This window comes from Bubalus kerabau, chromosome 17 (genome assembly GCF_029407905.1).
Source record: "Bubalus kerabau isolate K-KA32 ecotype Philippines breed swamp buffalo chromosome 17, PCC_UOA_SB_1v2, whole genome shotgun sequence".
NCBI lineage: Eukaryota > Metazoa > Chordata > Mammalia > Artiodactyla > Bovidae > Bubalus > Bubalus kerabau.
This window is the reverse complement of record NC_073640.1, coordinates 62444451-62467237: the sequence shown is the minus strand read 5'-3', so window position 1 is coordinate 62467237 and position 22787 is coordinate 62444451. Positions and strand designations below refer to the sequence as shown.

At 41.9% G+C, this 22787-nt stretch overlaps 1 protein-coding gene across 17 annotated transcripts in view; it reads left to right on the top strand.

The window, feature by feature from the left end:
- Positions 1 to 11354, top strand: part of LOC129631279 (zinc finger protein 665-like) — a 29101-nt gene extending 17747 nt beyond the window's left edge. For 3 of the 17 annotated variants that reach the window (XR_008703967.1, XR_008703971.1, XR_008703956.1), the window contains 2 exons: positions 2223 to 2391; positions 3470 to 3711. The gene's annotated coding sequence lies outside the window, so the exon portion shown is untranslated. Of the gene's footprint in view, positions 1 to 48; positions 1129 to 2150; positions 2392 to 3360; positions 3712 to 5600; positions 5667 to 7587; positions 7908 to 11063 lie in introns of those variants that run through there. The other 14 variants (XR_008703966.1, XR_008703954.1, XM_055552205.1 and 11 more) reach the window with 10 other exon arrangements.
- The last annotated feature ends 11433 nt before the right edge of the window (positions 11355 to 22787 follow it).

Below are 22787 nucleotides of genomic sequence, written 5' to 3'. Positions count from 1 at the left end.
GCCTGGTGCCATTCTGAGTTTTAAGACATCCCTTTCTTTCATTAACAGACTGCTAGTGACAATGGCACCCCACTCCAGTACTCTTGCCTGGAAAATCCCATGGATGGAGAAGTCTGGTAGGCTGCAGTCCATGGGGTCGCTAAGAGTCGGACACAACTGAGCGACTTCTCTTTCACTTTTCACTTTCATGCATTGGAGAAGGAAATGGCAACCCACTCGTGTTCTTGCCTGGAGAATCCCAGGGACAGCAGAGCCTGGTGGGCTGCCATCTCTGAGGTCGCACAGAGTCAGACACGATTGAAGCGACTTAGCAGCAGCAGCAGCAGTGACTATATATGAAGGCAATGGCACCCCACTCCAGTACTCTTGCCTGTAAAATTCCATGGATAGAGGAGCCTGGTGGGCTGCAATCCATGGGGTCGCTAAGAGTCAGACACAACTTCACTTTCACTTTTCACTTTCATGCATTGGAGAAGGAAATGGCAACCCACTCCAGTGTTCTTGCTTGGAGAATCCCAGGGATGGGGGAGCCTGGTGGGCTGCCGTCTATGGGGTCGCACAGAGTTGGACAGGACTGAAGCAACTTAGCAGCAGCAGTGGCTATATATCCAACTGAAGACTAGCCAGGGGGGTACTCTTTCTGTCCCCTTCTGATGCCTATGTCAGAAGCTTTGTCTGTCTCCTTTATAGTTTAATAAAACTATTACACAAAAGCTCTGAGTGATCAAACCTTGTCTCTGGTCCCAGATTGAATTCTTCTCCTCCAGAGGCCAAGAATCCTGGCATCTTTTCGTTGTTCAGCAACAGCCTTTCACTATGACTTTTCTGCAGTAGTTTGAAAACCTTCTGCAGCTGTCTTACAGGCCTTTCATGATGGTCTCTGCAGAGGAATTAGTAAGATGAAGAGCCTAACCTGATTAAGTGTGGTTCATTCATATCCATCTTTACTGAGAAAACAGGGATACTGCATTATTCAATTCACTGGTGTGTGAATTGGCATCAGATAAGGGCAGAGAATAATGTAAAACTGTGCCATAACTTACCATGTTTGTTCAGGGCGCCCTTCCATACACAGACCACAGTGTGTTGTAGGACTGGGTGCTATACCATCTGACCATCGAGAGAGCAGTTATCTGAGTGGAAATTTAATCAAAAGAAATCAAATAGTATGTGTATGATTGACATTTAACTGTTGCCATTACCATTTGCTATTGTTTTATTCCGAATGTATCATGGTTGTCCTCTTGATTCATAAAATGTAATCACTTTCTCCACAACCCCAGATGAATCATGTTTTTCCCACCAACAGGGTTTTATCTGACCTCAGTATTTTGTAACATATAATAACAATGCAGTGTTAGGCTCTTGGGGCTGAAACAATCTATGAGAATTGCTTTCCACAGTGGAACCAGAGATCACGCACTTTGGGAATTACATATTCATAATTTGCACTTGAGTTACTCTGCTTCAGAACATTCAGACAGCTGTAATTAAAATACCATAGCAGTGCATTTTCAGACTCAAAATATATATAAATAGAAAAATTGTGGACTTCCCCAGCAGTCCAGTGGTTCAAACTCCACACTTCACTGCAGAAGTCACAGGTTTGATTCATGGTCAGGGAAGTAAGATTCTGCAAGATGCCAGGTAGGGCACCCCCCCCCCCCCCGCACCTCCCGCCATACACACACACACACACACACACACACACACACACAGTACAAAAATTTGAACTTAGAAATATTAAAGATCTAATTGAAGTTGAATGATTCATGAGTCAGGCGGCACCCTATCTAGTTCATTCAGAGGTGCTCAAAGGAGCTGTACAACATGGAAGGCTTCCATAGGTAGAAACTAGATAGGACAAGAAAATTATTCGCAAACACATTGCTTCAGGTCTGGTGTCCTATGCAGGGGTGTGTGCAGGAGGAGGGTGTAGCCAGCGTCTGGCCCTGCAGATTACAGCACTATTGTCCTGGAAATTCCAGTCAGTGACTCCTGGTCACGTTTTTAAGCAGGCAGACACTGCAGTGAAGTGTTGTTTGCCCTCCTGGAGGCAGTGGCTCCAGCTTGGGCCTGTCTCCTTTTTAACATGGCCTGAACCTTGCCATGCATCACCATGAATAAGTGTCTTCATGTTCTTTCTGTAGTGCTTGACATAAAGAGAAAATAAGCATATAGTTGTTTAGTCATGAAGTCGTGTCCAACTCTGTGACCCATAGACTGTATCCCGCCAGTCTCCTTTGTGGAATTTCCCAGGCAAGAATACTGGAGTGGGTTGCCATTTCCTCCTCTAGAGGATCTTCTTGACCTGGGGATCAAACCTTCGTCTCCTGCATTGACAGGCAGACTCTTTACAGTTGAGCCAGCTGGGAAGCCCCAAATAACAAGGTGAGTCTTTAAATTTTAATGATAGATATTCTAATTCTAGCATCAAGGCAAGGAAATGAAAAATACCCATTTTTGAAATGTCATTTGTACCACTCTACCTGAAAGTGAGAGATAAAGGCTTGTAGTTGGGAAATTACTTTAAATTTTTATTGCGTAAACTTTTAGGTTTGTTTTGAAAGACATGAAACAGTTTTTTCTTACAGTCTTCAATTTTTTTTCTTTTTTATTTCCACATATAAATTTTCAGTAAAGATCACTCCAATGTAATGACTTCCTTCACTTTTATGATAACTTGACAAACATAGCCATGTGTATTCTTAATTTCTCAGCTACTGTGCAGCAAGGCAAGGCCATGACACCAGTTTTGCCAAATACAGTGTGAGTGCAAGTAATGCATTACTCATCTGAATGATGTTATACATAAATCACCCAGGGAACTCCCTGATGAACCAATGGTTTGATTTCTGTGCTTTCACTGCCCGGAGGGCCTGAGTTCAAGCTCTGGTCAGGGAACTAACATTCTGCAAGCTGCATCAGTTCAGCCACTCAGTAGTGTCTGACTCTTTGCAACCCCATGAACTGCAGCACGGCAGGGCTCCCTGTCCATCACCAACTCCCAGAGTTCACTCAAACTCAGATCCATCGAGTTGGTGATGCCATCCGGCCATCTCATCCTCTGTCGTCCCCTTCTCCTCCTGCCCCCAACCCCTCCCAGCATCAGGGTCTTTTCCAATGAGTCAGTTCTTCGTATGAGGTGGCCAAAGTATTGGAGTTTCAGCTTCAGTATCAGTCCTTCCAAAGAACACCCAGGACTGATCTCCTTTAGAATGGACTGGTTGGATCTCCTAAGGTCTGTTTAATGTGGGGATGATTCATTTGTTTATTTTTGGCTGTGCCAGGTCTTATTTGTTGGGCTCAGGGCTGCTCTCTAGTGGTGCTCAGACCTCTCATTGTGGTGACTTGTTGCAGAGCATGGATCTAGGTCATGTGGGCTCAGTAGTTGTGATGCTCAGACTTAGCTGCCTTGTGATATATGATGTCTTGCTGGACCAGGGAGCTAACCCGTGTTCCCTGGCAGGTGGATTCCTAACCATTGGGCCTACAGCGAAGTCTCTCATCTAATGTTTGTATAAGCACCTGTGAGATCCACTGAGGGGAAGCTGAAACCACAAATACATTCTCCCAGACTGAATTTTTTGTTCATTTGTTTCATTGGTTGCTGTAAATTATGGGGGTTCTTAAATGTTAACCATTATATGTCTTTGTATTCACCTTTTAATTTGATCTTTTCAGAGATACAAATAAAACTATAAGAAAGCTGTTTCTGTGTGTGTGTGTGTTTGTGTGTGCACGTGCATGTGCATGCTAGGTCACTTCAGTCCTGTCTGACTCTTTGCGATGCTAAGGACTGTAGCTTCCCAGGCTCCTCTGCCCTTTTGTCTCCTGCACTAGCAGGCAGATTCTTTACTACTAGTGCCTCCTGGGAAGCCGAAAGCTGTTGCTAATGAGTTCTAAAAATGTCGCAGTTTAAAAGTTTCTCTTATTTCAAGGATCCACCATCTGTCTATTGAGTAGTAAGAGCCCAACAGCCCCTCAAGGTGATAAGACACAAGACAGGTCACCACATGAGGGTGCAAAGAATGCAGCCTTCAAAATAGTCTAAGAAAGTGAAAGCCCTTGTCCAAGCAGACAAAAGTAAGGTTAAAATAATGGCAGGGACCATTAATGGCTGGGACCCCTTATGACAAATTCCCCTGAGAGCTGGTCCAGTCTATTCGACTGGCTGCCAAATATAACCCTGTGTGTACCTTCCAGACCAAGTTCTCAGAACAAAATGCCTCAAAGGATGGGTAGAACATTGATATCACAAAGGTACAAGGAAAGAAATGCAGGTTCGTCTTAGAAGGACTTAATCCTTTAGGGTGAATTCTGAGAAAATGTTTTACAAAACTGGCTTTCTCTAGCCAGTTTTGGAATGTCAAAAAGAGCTCCCATGTTGGCCAGACATAATTTAAAGCAGCTCCCATTTTTAAAGCAGAATTTCCTTAGTACCCAGTTAAATACCCCCAAGTATAAATTCCATACCTACATAAAGCTGGCTTAGGTTTGCTTGGAGGTTGGAGTCCTGATGCTTCTTATCTTGGTCAGTACAGATCACTCAGTGTTTGTTTTTCTGCTGTGCTGGATCTTTTGCCTTGCATGGGCTTTCTTTAGTTCCAGCAAATGGGGGCTACTCTGTAGTTGCTGTGTGCAGGCTTCTCATAGCTATGGCAGTGAGCCTACTGTGGCCCACTAGGCAGTAGGAGAAAAAATGAAAGTCACTCAGTCGTGTCCAACTCTTTGTGGCCCCATGGACTGTAGCCCTCAGAGGAGCCTGGCAGGGTCACAAAGAGTTGGACATGACTGAGTGACACTTTCACTTTTTCTCCTAGTTTTCAGACCTCCCAGTTATTTGTTGATCACCCTGAATTTTACTTGGCAGTGTATTAACGGGACTCTCAAACTTAATCTGGACTTGCTGAGGAGGTGGATGGCCCCACGAGGCGCTTACTTATGTACCAAGGTCAGTATCTCCAAAGCACAGACTGGTGCCTGTTTTTCTGCACTATTGGTCTGGCGCTGTAGTGTCTAACGAGCTTGATCCTTGAAGAACTGGGATGTCAAGACACTTTTCTCCTTACAGATGTTAGTAGAAAGTGGTTGTAAGAGTTGTGTGTTTCACATTCTAGCTTGTCATCCCTACACAAATCCAGTTGTTTACTTAGACTGCTTACATTCTAATTGCAGGAATATCTGGGTTTCTGGGTCCAGCCACCACCCTACATTAACCCCCAGCCCCGCCACCACACCAGGTTTCAGTTCCCAGACCTCTGAATCCCTTCAGCCTCATCAGCAGGACTCCTGTTAAGAATAAACCTTAATTTACAGTGTAATGATCCCACAGAATTTTAAGTTTTTACTTTAAAACTGTTCTGTGACAGTTACCTAAACTAGGGAAGAATCAATAGTGCAAAACAAGACACGGAAGACCATAAAGTGTTTCTAAACCCAGACAAGCTATGTTGGGAACCAAATGGAAGAACGTGCACCCGCCCCTCTCAGCAGGAAGCTGGCGAGTGCTCTACACCCCACCCTTCTCAGTGGCCTCTACTCAGGCCCCGCCCTTCTGCTCAGGCCCAGCCCCCAGCTCCTCTTCCCTCTTTACCCAGCTCTGAAGTTTCCAGCAAGTTCCGAAACCATGACTGCGGAGCTGAGGTCACTGTTGAGAACATGAGGTACGTTTCTTTCTTTCTTTTTTTTTTTGCCTAAACTGCTACCCCACATCCAAGGTAAGGAGCGCCGGCTGCACTTTGCTAGAGGAGCTGTGAAGATATATCCTAAATCCAAGGTAAGAGGAACCCAAGAAAGATGGTAGGCACTGAGAGAGGGCATCAGAAGGCAGACACTCTGAAGCCACAATCACAGACAACTATCCAGTCGGATCACACGGACCACAGCCTTGTCTAACTCAATGAAACTAAGCCATGCAGTGTGGGGCAACCCAAGATGGGCGGGTCATGGTGGAGAGGTCTGACACAATGTGGTCCACTGGAGAACGGAATGGCAAACCACTTCAGTATTCTTGCCTTGAGAACCCCATGAACAGTATGAAAAGGCAAAAAGATAGGACACTGAAAGATCAACTCCCCAGGTCGGTAGGTGCCCAATATGCTACTGGAGATCAGTAGAGAAATAACTCCAGAAAGAATGAAGGGATGCAGCCAAAGAAAAAACAACACCCAGTTGTGGATGGGACTGGTGATAGAAGCAAGGTTCAATGCTGTAAAGAGCAATATTGCATAGGAACCTGGAATGTTAGGTCCATGAATCAAGGCAAATTGGAAGTGGTCAAATAGGAGATGGCAAGAGTGAACCTCAACATTCTAGGAATCAGTGAACTAAGATGGACTGGAATGGGTCAGTTTAACTCAGATGACCATTATATCTACTACTGTGGGTAGGAATCCCTTAGAAGAAATGGAGTAGCCATCATAGTCAACAAAAGAGTCCAAAATGCAGTACTTGGATGCAATCTCAAAAACGACAGAATGATCTCTGTTCATTTCCAAGGCAAACCATTCAATATCACGGTAATCCAAGTCTATGCCCCAACCAGTAAGGCTGAAGAAGCTGAAGTTGAGCAGTTCCATGAAGACCTACAAAACCTTCTAGAAGTAACACCCAAAAAAGATGTCCTTTTCATTATAGGGGACTGGAATGCAAAAGTAGGAAGTCAAGAAACACCTGGAGTAACAGGCAAATTTGGCCTTGGAGTACAGAATGAAGCAGGGCAAAGTTAATAGAGTTCTGCCAAGAGTTTCTCTTTTAGTCCTCCATTAATAATATGATTTTGAATAGATAGTAAATTATTGTTACTCTAAAGTGTTTTATCTCTTATGTTTCTCTTCTAAACCTCAGCAACCACAATCTTGTCCAATTATTTCAGTAGTTGCCACCAATTTACACTTGTTCTTGGCTAAAAGGAAATGTGTCTTCTCTATCAATCAGAATGAACCACTCTTGCCTAAACAAATACAACTTCACCTTGGATAATCTCTCTTCTGGGATTATATGGTAATCTGTGCCTACATCTTATTAAACATTCATTGGCAACACTGACTGATGAAATGTAACTAAAGACATGGTCTGGAGATATTGTGGGTTCGTTTCCGGACTACCACAACAAGGCACTTATCACTGGGTCATGGTGATGCTAGTGGTAAAGAACAGTTTGATCCCTAGGTCAGCAACATACCCTGGAGGAGAGCATAGCAATCCACTCCAGTATTCTTGCCTGGAGAATCCCATGGACAGAGGAGCCTGGGGGTGCTACAGTCCATAGGGTCACAAGGAGTCAGGCACAACTGAAGTGCCTTAGCACACACACACACATGGTGCATATAAAAGTTACATTTTCAGTATTCTACAGACTATACTATGCAACAGAATTAGGTCTTAAAAAAACAGTCTAAATACATTAATGAAATGTTTATGCCTTGTCTTTTTCTTCTGGGAGGCAGCCCACTGGACACAGATATTTATTGGATTGACTGAACAGTTTGTTCAGGTTTTTCTGTTAAGTTATTCCAACAGATCTTTGTAAATACACTGAGGTCATCCTAACTGACCAGCATCGTTTGATTTTTGTGGGCACAGAGCTGGTGGATGGCCCTACTGTCTCAGAATTACTATATGCAGAGAGTCTACCTGCACTTGGTCTGCTGCCTGAGGTGCCACCTCAGGGAGCCTCCCCTCAGCTGTTCCCCCAGAAATACAACTGGGACAAGGTGACTCATCCCATGCTTTGTGCCTGCCTGCACCTCGGCCCTGTCAACTGCAACAAGAATTACTGTAGCCATGCCAACAACCTGGGCCTCGGTGTAACAACATGGTGAAGAGATCTTTGAAGCAAGACAACGTAGATTCAAGCTCCAATTCAGTCCCTTCCTGGGATGGGGTGATTTTTGTTGCATTCAAGTTCCTTCATCTGGGAAACGAGAAAGAACATCAGTACTTATTTTGGAGTTCAAATTCAAAAAGATTGCATGCATAAAGCATTAAAACAGGGACTTCCAAACTGTGATATAAAAGTGAATTTGAGTACAATTTAACACCAGTTGTCAAAGAAAGTATTTTCAGTTGGGAATAAAGAACACATCTCACTTTCTCTGCAAGATTGTCACGCTCTGAATGTGAACACAACACTGAGAAACAGCAGAATGACTTGCAGACATTTGGTACTGGAGACTAGTTCCCTGTCACAAAATACAGTTGGAATCCATAGTCATTCCCTTCACTGTGTGCTTGTGCAACTCTACTCACTTGACTTTCAAGCACCTGATCACAACCAACTCCCAAATTAAACATTTCATTTCACCATTTTGCCATTTTAGTTTTTTCATGGAAGTGAACCCCACCCCTAAAGAAACTCAGCTTCTTCGTGTTTATGCTGCACCTACTTTGTACACATCATGGCATTTATGAGCATATTCAGGTCACAAAAGTTTGAAAACAATCCACTGATTCATATATACCTTGGTGTAAAGAGGACAGACAGCTTCTGGGAGCACATTTTTATTTACCAGGTGGGATGCTGACCAACCCATGAATCAATGAATAAGGCCAAAGAGATCTTTAACATTTACGTCTGAAGACCAGTGGGCCCTGACTGCAGGAGTCTGACAGGAATGGGGCAAACAGAGACTTCACTCTTAACAGGTGCAGATGAAGCCTCTTGCACACTGAGACGAAGCTGAGATGAAGGGCAAAACACAATCTTTTGCTAGGATCCTGGATGGTGAGACCTGCCTGCTGGTCTTGAAGGATCTCCGGGGGGTAGGGGGTGGGCTGTGGCTCACCGAGGGGACACAGATCCTGAGGGCAGAACTACGAGAGAGCACTCCTCTGCGTGAGGTCTCCATCTTGGCCTGACACTGGCTCCACTCAGAACCTGTAGGCTACAGAAATGGGACCCCTAAGGCCAAAGGATGAAAGGGCCAGGATGCGACCCTAACCATCAGCAGACAGGATGTCCAAAGGCTTCCTGTACACATGCCTTTCGACAAACTCTAACTACAAAAGTGTCAAGACCCAGTTCTAACCACCACTGTGCAGGCACAAGCCTCCAGACCAGCCTCACCCAGCAGTGTTGTTGTTCAGCCACTCAGTCGTGTTCGACTCTTTGCAACCTGATGGACTGCAGCACGCCAGGCTTCCCTGTCCTTCAACATCTCCTGGAGTTTGCTCAAAGTCATATCCATTGAATCAGTGATGTCATCCAAACCTCTAGTTCTCTGTCGCCCCTTTATCCTCCTGTCCTCAATCTTTCTCAGCATCAGGGTCTTTTCCAATGAATCAGCTCTTCACATTAGAGGGCGGCCACCAAAAGCAAGAAAAGTAGAGTCCCACAGCTTGAAAACCGAGTCCGCAAATACACGTGGACACCACCCTGGGATTAGATGTCCAATGGCCCTTGGATCGGGAGAAGGATGCCTGGGATATCTCCTGCAGGGGGCCACTTCTCCAAGGTCAAGAAACGTAACTACACTACCAGATAGATTAAAGTTCAAATAGAAATTTACACAAAACGAGGTGACAGAGGAATATGTTTCAGAGGGAAGAACAAGACAAAACCCCAGAAGAACTAAGTAACGTGGAGATAGACAATCTACCTGAAAGAGTTCAGAGTAATGGTAGTAAACATGATCAAAGAACTTGGGAGAAGAATGCATGACCTGAGAAATGAGAAGTCTTTAGCGAAGACTTAGAAAATATAACAACCAATGAAACAGAACTGAAGAATATAGTAAATGAAAAAACAAACAAACAAACAAAAAACAGAAACTAAAATGAATCAGAACAGGCTAAATGAGGCAGAGAACACATCAGTGAGCTAGAAGAAAAAGCACTGAAAATCACCACTACTGAACAGAATAAAAAATAATCAAAGGAGGACATTTACAGAGATCTCTGGGATAAGAAGCCACTAATATTTGCCCTGTAGGAGTCCCAGAAGAAGACAGGAAGGATCTTAGGAGAAGAAAACAGCTGAAACCACTCTAACCTGGGAAAGGAAACAGCCACCCAAATCTAAGAAACACCAAGAGCCCATATCTAAATAAAAACTTCATAGTAAGGACAAGCCAAAAATCTGTAAGAGATACACAATCAAAATGCACATGAAAATACCCTCAACATCCTGAGACTGTCCACTGTGTAAGGCTCCTTGGTGCACCCATTTACCAGGTTGAATTCTGCCCAATGCATCAGTCATTCAATAAAGCTAATTAGGGACTTCCCCAATGGTTCAGTGATTAAGAATCCGCCTGTCGATGCAGAGGATACAGGTTCCATCCTTGGTCTGAGAAGATTCCACATACCACAGGGCAATTAACAGCATGTGCTGCAGCTACTGAGTCCATGCTTTAGAGCCTGTGAGCTGCAACTACTGAGTCCTCGCATCTAGAGACTGTGCTCCCCAACAAGAAAAGCCAACACTCACAGCAACTAGAGAAAGCTTACACGCAGCAACAGCACAGCCAAAAAGAAAAAAAAAAGAAAAAGCAAATTAGACCTTCAAGTTTATTTGATGCAATTTTTGCACATTAATGGAAGTCAGTCTAAAATGCACTGCTGTGCTATTTGGATTACAGTCATATGAATGCTCTGTTATAGGGTGTAGAGAGAGTAACTTTAGTTAAAAATTTTGACTATGTAACCCCCAAATTTCATGTTGTTTGATTCCATGGTGACAAGAAATTGTTCTATATTTATTTAAACCTGAGAGTCTAATGCTGCTTTCTTAGCTGCTGTTATAAAGTACTGAAGTGAGATGAAACTGTGTTGATGGAATAAACACAATTCATCCAGGGCCGTTTCAGAAGTGTTTATATTTTATTCATGGAAACAGGAAACCTTGATACATTCAGAATGTAGTTCTTTGAATACAACACTAGCAAATGGTAATGACAGCTGTTAAATGTGATTCATACACCTACACATATTATCCTGGTTCCGATCAAATTTGATGTTCAAAATAATTGCTCTGTGTCAGGGGACGTTCAACTTTAAGGGATCCAATATATTATTTTCTTTTTGTGTCCCGTTTCTCAAGAACTCTTATTCCTTACCAGTTCCTGGAAATTAGGAATGAGCAGAGCTTCACGCAGTTCTCAGGACTGATATCATGAGAAAGAGCACCTGCTTGCACTCCTTTCAGTGACTCCCTTCAGTGACCTTTTACTTAAAGGTAATCTATTCAGTTATGCCCCTCTTCCTCAGGATATGGAATGCTTTCTGGCCCTTTGAAGATTGTTATTGGCTTGGCTTTGTTTTTCCTCAATTATTTTACTGCCTAAAGCTGCCTTGTATGAAGATATAGAAACATACGTTTCTGCAAATAAAGCACCCTTGTTTCACTCAAGACCTGGGTTCCCTGCGTCCTTCTTCTCGTTGACTCCAGTCCCCAGGTCCCAGTCTACAAAGACCGTGACAAGTGGCGCCTGAACAGGGAGCTGGTGAATGCCCTAGGCAAGCGGACGGAGTGACTGTTAGGACCTATGGTGGTCGTTAAGTGCAGGGTTATAGGACAAATGGCTGGAAAGCCCCACCACTTTTCTGCTTTATCATTTATTTAAGGTTCAAGGACTTGTAGTTTTGTGTTAACAGATAGAGCCTTGTCTCCAAACAGCGGTTAAATATAATCCCTGGTTCCCTGATGAAGGCAGTTTCAATTTAGAAATTTGGAACTGGGTTAAAGAAAATGTTGAACAAGCTGCAAGATGGGGAAAAAATATTCCAATAAATTTCTGGCCCTTGTGGGCCCTCATTAAAGCCGTGATCTTGCCATTTTAAGGCAGTTCTAGCCCCCCTGATATTTGTCAACAAGCGGAATGCTCATTATACGAATATAAATTAGATGATAAGACTTTACAGAAGGCCCAATTACAGAAACAAAATGTTTCAAAACTTTCCCACCATCCCTGCTCTGGCTGTCCCAAGCACTCCTCCTCCTCCTCTTGTAATGGGCACAAAACCGAAGGTCCCCTCAATTAGAGGACAAAATTAATCTGATGATAATTCTTCTGATGCTCTCTCTGACACTAAAGCCAACAATGCTTTTTTTGATGACAATGACAAGCCCCTAACACACACTCATATTTATGAAAACAGATGATCCACTCATTCTCCTTCACGACAAAGGCTTCTGATTTACTGGATTTGCAATCTCGAGTCTCTGAGGCTGATGATCTTTTTGCCTTTCCTGCGTTAGGAAATGTTTATGCTCAAGGGCAACTAACACCACAATACGAAGACATTGATTTTTCTCACATGCAACAGATGAAAAAGGCTGTAACTATGTACGGCCCTCATTCACCTTTTACAAAAAAACTTCTAAATGCTATGGCATCTTCTATTGGAAATTTTATTCCTTATGATTGGTGAATTTTTAGAAAAGCTCTTCTTAAACCAGAAAAATATCTTCAATGGATAATGTGGTTTCATGATGTGACCTGAGATCATGCCAATTTTAACGCTCGAGCTGGCACTCCCCAAAACCAAATTACTTTCAAAATGTTAACCAGTATGGGGCAATTTGATTTGGTGAGAGCTCAGATACAATGGCCTCCTTTGTTGCATGAGCAATTGAAAGAAGTTGCCCTTGAAGCCTGGGATCGAATTACTCCTTAAGGGGAACCTAAAAGTAACTACACAAAGATATTACAAGGGCCTAATGAAGCCTAATGAAGACTAGAGATCTCTTCAAGAAAATCAGAGATACCAATGGAACATTTCATGCAAAGATGGGCTCAATAAAGGACAGAAATGGTAGGGACCTAACAGAAGCAGAAGATATTAAGAAGAGATGGCAAGAATACACAGAAGAACTGTACAAAAAAGATCTTCACGACCCAGATAATCATGATGGTGTGATCACTGACCTAGAGCCAGACATCCTGGAATGTGAAGTCAAGTGGGCCTTAGAAAGCATCACTATGAACAAAGCCAGTGGAGGTGATAGAATTCCAGTTGAGCTATTCCAAATCCTGAAAGATGATGCTGTGAAAATGCTGCACTCAATATGCCAGCACATTTGGAAAACTCAGCAGTGGCCACAGGACTGGAAAATGTCCGTTTTCATTCCAATCCCAAAGAAAGGCAATGCCAAAGAATGCTCAAACTACTGCACAATTGCACTCATCTCATGCTAGTCAAGTAATGCTCAAAATTCTCCAAGCCAGGCTTCAGCAATATGTGAACCGTGAACTTCCTGATGTGCAAGCTGGTTTTAGAAAAGGCAGAGGAACCAGAGATCAAATTGCCAACATCCGCTGGATCATGGAAAAAGCAAGAGAGTTCCAGAAAAACATATATTTCTGCTTTATTGACCATGCCAAAGCCTTTGACTGTGTGGATCACAAGAAACTGTGGAAAATTCTGAAAGAGATGGGAATACCAGACCACCTGACCTGCTTCTTGAGAAATTTGTATGCAGGTCAGGAAGCAACAGTTAGAACTGGACATGGAACAACAGACTGGTTCCAAATAGGAAAAGGAGTTCGTCAAGGCTGTATATTGTCACCCTGTTTATTTAACTTATATGCAGAGTACATCATGAGAAACGCTGGACTGGAAGAAACACAAGCTGGAATCAAGATTGCCGGGAGAAATATCAATAACCTCAGATATGCAGATGACACCACCCTTATGGCAGAAAGTGAAGAGGAACTCAAAAGCCTCTTGATGAAAGTGGAGAGTGAAAAAGTTGGCTTAAAGCTCAACATTCAGAAAACGAAGATCATGGCATCCGGTCCCATAACTTCATGGGAAATAGATGGGGAAACAGTGGAAACAGTGTCAAACTTTATTTTTCTGGGCTCCAAAATCACTGCAGATGGTGACTGCAGCCATGAAATTAAAAGACACTTACTCCTTGGAAGGAAAGTTATGACCAACCTAGATAGCATATTCAAAAGCAGAGACATTACTTTGCCAACAAAGGTTCGTCTAGTCAAGGATATGGTTTTTCCTGTGGTCATGTATGGATGTGAGAGTTGGACTGTGAGGAAGGCTGAGCGCCGAAGAATTGATGCTTTTGAACTGTGGTGTTGGAGAAGACTCTTGAGAGTCCCTTGGACTGCAAGGAGATCCAACCAGTCCATTCTGAAGGAGATCAGCCCTGGGATTTCTTTGGAAGGAATGATGCTAAAGCTGAAACTCCAGTACTTTGGCCACCTGATGTGAAGGGTTGACGCATTGGAAAAGACTCTGATGCTGCGAGGGATTGGGGGCAAGAGGAGAAGGGGATGACAGAGGATGAGATGGCTGGATGGCATCGCTGACTCGATGGATGTGAGTCTCAGTGAACTCCGGGAGTTGGTGTTGAACAGGGAGGCCTGGCGTGCTGCGATTCATGGGGTCGCAAAGAGTTGGACACGACTGAGTGACTGATTGGTCTGATCTGAATGAAGCCTATGGTGATTTTTTAACTAGACTGGAAGTTCCTATCTCCCATAATGTTGACGGAATAGAGACAAGAGTGCAATTAGAAAAACTACTTGCATATGAGAATGCGAATCAGGAGTGTTAAAGAGCTATCACTCCAATTCGTGAGACTGGGAATGTTATTGATTATTTGAAGGCTTGTCGCAACTTAGGATCAGAAACTCAGACAATGCAAATGTTAGCTGAAGCAATGGCTGCTGCCTTTAAAAAGGGGAATGAAGGATGTTTTGTTTGTGGAGATAAGAGCCATTTAAAAAAGAACTGCCCTAAAAAACACACAGAAAAAATTAAAACTACTAAAAAACCTCCAGGAGTCTTTCCTCAATGTCATAAAGGGGTACATTAGGCTAAAAATACCGATCTAAGTATGATGTTGAAGGGAACCCTATTTCAGGAAACTAAAAGATGGGGACTCCCCGGGTGGGTCCCCATCAACAAAAACCAGGGGTAAATGCCATCTTTTCCCTCAAACCTTCAACATCCAGCAATGCTGCCATCAATATACCAGCCCTAAATGATTTTCTTCTCTTTCCTCAAGCAGTCCCTTCTAGAATACCTACTGGACTTTATGGACCCCTACCCCCACAAACCTTCTGCCTTATACTTGGCCAATCTAGTCTGACTTCTAAAGAAATGGCTATCCACCCTGAAATAATTCATTCAGATTATAAAAAAAAAAAAAATTCAAAGTATGATGTCATCTCAGATACTATGACAATTCAAAAAGGGGGACAAAATTGCCCAATTACTTCTTTTACCTTACATTTCTATTAACTCCTCTAATGGTTTAAGGACAGGTGGATTTGGTAGTACAGATGAAAAGCAATCCTTATGGACATCAACAGTATTTGAATATGCACGACCAAATATAAATATGAAAATTAATGGCAAAAGATTTTCTGGTCTTCTTGATACTGGATCTGATATTACCATTATTTCCAAACATTTGTGGCCCAAATCTTGGCCTATACAGGAAATTTCTCACCAAATTGCAGGGATTTCTCAAACCAAAATACAAGAGGTTTATATATGAGGGACCAGAAGGCCAGCCTGCAACATTATGACCTTATGTGATGGATGCACCCCTTAATTTAATAGGAAGACATTTACTTATGCAATGGCAAACTCAAATATATATTCTACATTTTTCCTTTGGGCCATTGCTCATTTAACAAACAATACAATTATTAAAATAACTTGGAAAAATGATAAGCCTATTTAGACAGAGCAGTGGCCCCTTGCAAAAGAGAAAGAGGCTGCTAAGGAACTTATAGATGCACAATTGAAATTAAAACATATTGAGGAATCTTATTCTCCTTGGAATTCTCCCATTTTTGTAATAAAAAAGAAATCTGGCAAATGGGGTCTTTTAACAGATCTTCGAAAAGTTAATACATCTATGAAACCTATGGGTGCATTACAACTAGGAATTCCATCACTTACCATTTATTCCTCAAAACTGGAATATTATTATTATAGATTTACAGGATTGCTTTTTTACTATACCTTTACACCCTCTAGACCGAGAGAGATTTGCTTTCTTTCTTCCTTATCATAATCATATCGGGCCTCATAAACATTATCAATGGACTGTGTTGCTTCAAGGAATGATGAATTCTCCCACCATGTGTCAATATGATGTAGCCAAAGCTCTTGAACCTGTGAGAAAACAATTTCCTGACTGTCTTGTTATTCATTATATGGATGATACATTGTTTTCAGCTCCATCTATTTTAGAAACTCAACAGATGCTTGACATAGCTCAACAATGCTTAAAAGCTTCTAAATTAATCAAAGCCCCTGAAAAGATTCAAACATCTACACCTTACTATTACTTATTGTTAATTACTAATTGTTAATAGACAACATATTACTCCCCAACTAATACAGATTTATGTTAATAAACTATCAACCTTGAATGATTTTCAAAAACTTTTAGGCAATATAAATTGGATTATATCCTCTTTAGACATTACAAATTATCAACTAACTAATTTATTTAACACTTTAAAAAGAGATCCGGATTTAAATAGCCCTCCATCACTTTAACAAGAGGCACGAGAAAAACTCTATTTAATACAAAATAAATTGCAAAAACAATTTCTTACTCGTATTAGACTTGATTTACCTCTAGAATTATTTATACTCCCCTCTCCCCATTCTCCCACAGGACTTCTTACCCAACAAGCATACCCAATAGAATGGATCTATACCCATTTCAGAGGGATAAGGTCACTTACACTCTATATCTTGATTCGATCACTCTAATCATTATCAATGGAAGAAATAGAGTTAAGGCTATAATTGGCCCCAATCCTCATAAAATTGTAGTACCTATTAATAAACATCAATTTGAGAATGCATATAGATGGGACTAAAAACACCAAAGCCTCATTCTGATCTCTCAAAGAATATAATGTCTTTTATACTAAATTTCACTCTGCTCAACAAATCGAATTATATGCTCTCATTCACGTTATTCACCTACATACTTATTCTATTAATATAGTTTCCGACTCCTTATATTCAGTTTTTGTATTAAGAAATATAGAAATTTCTACCATAAATTCTAATCATTCTATAATCCAACCACTTTTTCTTGAACTACAATTTATTGTTAAGAACCACACTTCCCCTATTTATATTACCCGTATTCAAACACATTCTTGTCTTCCTGGCCCTATGGCTCATGGTAATGAACAAACTGATAAACTTCTCTCTCTTGCTACTCCTGAAGAGCATCATGCTCTATTACACAATAATGCTGGCTCATTACATCAAATTTGGAAAATTCCATACTGACATGCTAAAGAAATCATTAATAATTGCTCTACTTGTAGGCCCTTACATCTTCGACCCTTTGCACAAAGTATCAGTCCTCGAGGATTACAACCCAATGAACTATGGCAAATGGATGTAACTCATTGCCCTGAACTTTCTCCCTCTTCCTTCTTACATATCTCAATCGGTACGAGTTTTTCTTTTATATGGGCCACACCTCCCCAAGGTGAAACTACACATGTTATTACCAACCTATTAACTTGCCACTCCAGTGTTCTTGCCTGGAGAATCTCAGGGATGGAGGAGCCTGGTGGGCTGCCATCTATGGGGTCGCACAGAGTCGGACACGACTGAAGTGACTTAGCAGCAGCAGCGGCAGTAACTTGCTTTACAATAATGGGAACACCTAGTTCTATAAAAACAGACAATGGCCCTACCTATATTTCTAGGCAATTCAAACAATTATTACAATCATTTTCTATTAAACATTTTACAGATATTCCTTATAATCCACAACCACAGGGCATAGTTGAACGAGCATATCACACACTGAAACTACAAATAAAAAAATTTTAAAAAGGGGAATACACAGGAACATGTCTATCTTCCTTATCTGTTATGGTCTTTACAGACCAGGACCTGGGGACTGGAGTAGATGAAAAGAAGGCGAAGAAAAGAAGGATGTGGGACACCCAAATCTCGAGTGAAACAAGCGTACTTTATTTGCAGAAACACGTGTTTATATATCTTCAATAAAATGATTACTCAGCCATTAAGAATGAAATTCCATGAGTTGCAACAAAATGGATAGTCCTGTAAGTAAAAGGTCACTGAAGAGAGTCACTGAAGGGAGTCACTGAAGGGAATCCAAGCAGGTGCTCTTTCCCATGATCTCAGTCCTGAGAACTGCATGGAGCTCTGCTCGTTCCTGTTTTCCGGAACTGATAAGGAACAGAGAGTCCTTGAGAAATGGCACACAAAGGAAGAAAAGACAACATACTGGATTCCTTAAAGTAGAACATCCCCTGACAATTCCCCCCTTTTTAATTTTTTCATAATTGGGGGTGACTGTAGATACTTTTGTGAAAAAGGCCCTGACCAATTGAGTTTGTTTAGTTTGAACAATTTTAGTTGAAAGGCATTGGTATACTACAAATATAATCACCAGGATAATTCTCAGCATTACAGTTCCAGATCCAATACTATGTGTAATGCTTTGAAACCATCCTCGAGGGTCTAGCCCAGATAATTGATCAGCTAGCTGTTCAGCTAAGGTTTTCAAACTGTTGGAAGAGTGTAACTATTCCTTCCATTATAATCATTCATATTTTATACAAGCTTGTGTTCCCTTTCCTTTTGTTATTGCCATAGGAAACTTACAATTCAATAAGACTTTACGTTCTGTGACTTGTATAGATTGCACATTGTATACTTGTCTTAAATCCTCTATTTCTCAAAAAAACAAACAAACAAAAAAACACACAACTAATCCCTTTTGATTCTTCAATCTCGACATAGTCTGTGGTTGCCAGTAGATCTCCAACGACCCTGGAAAGAAAAGAGGGTCCCATGGCTAGACTTATCTCTCAGTTACTCATTAAATTATTCCGACGAGCTAAGTGATTCATCAGATGATTGATTCTTGGCATTTGGGGTTTAATAGCCATTTACACCATTGCTGCTGTCGCAGACATTGCTTTACAAACTTCAATTCAAACACAAAACTTTATTCAAAACTGGACTAAAGATGCTCATAGTATATAGGACACAGATTCAGATAGATGAAAAAGTTCAAGATAAAATTCAGGATTTAAAAAGAGCCATCCAATGGACTGGAGATCAATTAATAGATTTACAAAAACAAGTATTATTAAATTGCAATTGGAATTGTACTCAATTTTGTATCACTCCTCTTGGGTTCAACCATAGTGCTTACAATTGGGAACAAACCAAATTGCATTTGCAAGATACACATAATAGCACTTCCTTAAATCTACAGCCTGCCACCGCCATCTTGAATTGAGTGTCGTGTGCAGCACATCTGTACACCACCCTCCGAACTGAGGTATCTGTGCAGTCATTCTGCACCAGGAACTCTGGCTTGAGGTCTGAAACGTTTGAAACCTCACCATGTGACTCTCTATGAGTGAGTGAAACTAAGCACAGAGGAAAAAGGGGAAAAAAGGTGGGGGGGGGGGGGGATGGATTTGACTCTTGGTTGGGGAACTAACTGCTCCATCAACAGGCTGCAACAGCACAGGAGCAGCCTAGAGGAGCTACCACACATCCAAGGTCAGGGGCGGCAGCCGAGAGGAGCTACCCTACATCTGAGGTCAGGGGCGGCAGCCAAGAGGAGCTACCCCATGCCCGAGGTCAGGGCGGTAGCCAAAATGAGCAACCCTACATCCAAGGAGTGGTGGCTGAGCAGGTGCAGTAGGGCCGAGAGGAGCTCTTCCATGTTCAAGGTCAGGAGGGGTGGCCGTGAGGAGATACCCCTCGTCCAAGGTAAGGAGCACCGGCTGTGCTTTCCTGGAGCAGTCATGAAAGATACCACACATCCAAGGTAAGAGAAACCCAAGTAAGATGGTAGGCACTGAGAGAGGGCATCAGAGGGCAGACACTCTGAAACCACAATTACAGACAACTATCCAGTCTGATCACACAGACCACAGCCTTGTCTAACTCAATGAAACTAAACCATGTGGTGTGGGGCCACCCAAGATGGGCGGGTCATGATGGAGAGGTCTGACAGAATGTGGTCCACTGGAGAAGGGAATGGCAAACCACTTCAGTATTCTTGCCTTGAGAAACCCATGATCAGTATGAAAAGGTAAAATGATAGGATACTGAAAGAGGATCTCCCTGGGTTGGTAGGTGGCCAATATGCTACTGGAGATCAGTGGAGAAATAACTTCAGAAAGAATGAAGGGATGGAGCCAAAGAAAAAACAATACCCAGCTGTGGATCTGAATGATGATAGAAGCAAGGTTCAATGCTGTAAAGAGCAATACTGCATAGGAACCTGGAATGTCAGGTCCAGGAATCAAGGCAAATTGGAGGTGGTCAAATAGGAGATGGCAAGAGTGAATGTCGACATTCTAGGAATCAGCAAACTAAAATGGACTGGAATGAGTGAATTTAACTCAGATGATCATTATATCTACTACTTTGGGCAGGAATCCCTTAGACGAATTGGAGTAGCCATCATGGTCAACAAAAGAGTCCAAAATGCAGTACTTGGATGCAATCTCAAAAATGACAGAATGATCTCTGTTCGTTTCCAAGGCAAACCATTCACTATCACGGTAATCCAAGCCTATGCCCAAACCAGTAACACTGAAGAAGCTGAACGGTTCTATGAAGAGCTTCAAGACCTTTCAGAACTAACACCCAAAGAAGATGCCCTTTTCATTATAGGGGACTGGAATGCAAAAGTAGCAAGTCAAGAAACACCTGGAGTAACAGGCAAATTTGGCCTTGGAATACAGAATGAAGCAGGGCAAAGACTAATAGAGTTTTGCTAAGAGAACGCACTGGTCATAGCAAACACCCTCTTCCAACAACAAGAGAAGACTCTACACATGGACATCACCAGATGGTCAACACCGAAATCAGATTGATTATATTCTTTGCAGCCAAAGATGGAGAAACTCTATACAGTCAGCAAAAACAAGACCAGGAGCTGACTGTGGCTCAGATCATGAACTCTTATTGCCAAATTCAGACTGAAACTGAAGAAAGTAGGGAAAACCACAAGACCATTCAGGTATGACCTAAATCAAATCCCTTATGATTATACAGTGGACATGAGAAATAAATTTAAGGGACAAGATCTGATAGAGTGCCTGATGAATTATGGACGGAGGTTCATGACATTGTACAGGAGACAGGGATCAAGACCATCCCCATGGAAAATAAATGCAAAAAAAGCAAAATGGCTGTCTGAGGAAGCCTTACAAATAGCTCTGAAAAGAAGAGGAGTGAAAATCAAAGGAGAAAAGGAAAGATATAAGCATCTGAATGCAGAGTTCCAAAGAATAGCAAGGAGAGACAAGAAAGCCTTCCTCAGCGATCAATGCAAAGAAATAGAGGAAAACAACAGAAAAGGAAAGACTAGAGATCTCTTCAAGAAAATTAGAGATACCAAGGGGACATTTCATGCAAAGATGGGCTCGATAAAGGACAGAAATGGAATGCACCTAACATAAGCAGAAGATATTAAGAGGTGGCAAGAATACACAGGAGAACCGTAAAAAAAAAAGAGCTTCATGACCCAAATAATCACGATGGTAATCATTCACCTAGAGCCAGAAATCCTTGAATGTGATCAAGTGGGCCTTTGAAAGCATCACTACAAACAAAGCGAGTGGAGGTGATGGAATTCCAGTTGAGCTATTTCAAATCCTGAATGATGATGCTGTGAAAGTGCTGCACTCAATATGCCTGAAAATTTGGAAAACTCAGCAGTGGCCACTGGACTGGAAAAGGTCGGTTTTCATTTGAATCCCAAAGAAAGGCAATGCCAAAGAATGCTCAAACTACCACACAATTGCACTCATCTCACACTCTAGTAAAGTAATGCTCAAAATTCTCCAAGCCAGGCTTCAGCAATATGTGAACCTCGAACTTCCAGATGTTCAAGGTGGTTTTAGAAAAGGAACCAGAGATCAAATTGCCAACATCCTCTGGATCATGGAAAAAGCAAGAGAGTTCCAGAAAAACATCTATTTCTGCTTTATTGACTATGCCAAAGCCTTTGACTGTGTGGATCACAATAAACTGTGGAAAACTCTGAAAGAGATGGGACTACCAGACCACCTGATCTGCCTCTTGAGAAACCTGTATGCAGCTCAAGAAGCAACAGTTAGAACTGACATGAACAACAGACTGGTTCCAAATAGGAAAAGGAGTTCGTCAAGGCTGTATATTGTCACCCTGTTTATTTAACTTATATGCAGAGTACATCATGAGAAACGCTGGGCTGGAAGAAGCACAAGCTGGAATCAAGATTGCCAGGAGAAATATCAATAATCTCAGATATGGAGATGACACCACCCTTATGGAAGAAAGTGAAGAGGAACTCAAAAGCCTCTTGATGAAAGTGAAAGTGGAGAGTGAAAAAGTTGGCTTAAAGCTCAACATTCAGAAAATGAAGATCATGGCATCTGGTCCCATCACTTCATGGGAAATAGATGGGAAACAGTGCAGTCAGTGTCAGACTTTATTTTTTTGAGCTCCAAAATCACTGCAGATGGTGACTGCAGCCATGAAATTAAAAGACACTTACTCCTTGGAAGGAAAGTTATGACCAACCTAGATAGCATATTAAAAGGCAGAGATAATACTTTGCCAACAAAGTTCCCTCTAATCAAGGCTATGGTTTTACCAGTGGTCATGTATGGATGTGAGAGTTGGACTTGAAGAAAGCTGAGTGCCAAAGAATTGATGTTTTTGAACTGTGGTGTTGAAGAAGACTCTTGAGAGTCCCTTGGACTGCAAGATCCAACCAGTCCATCCTAAAGGAGATCAGTCCTGGGTGTTTAGTGGAAGGACTGATGCTAAAGCTGAAA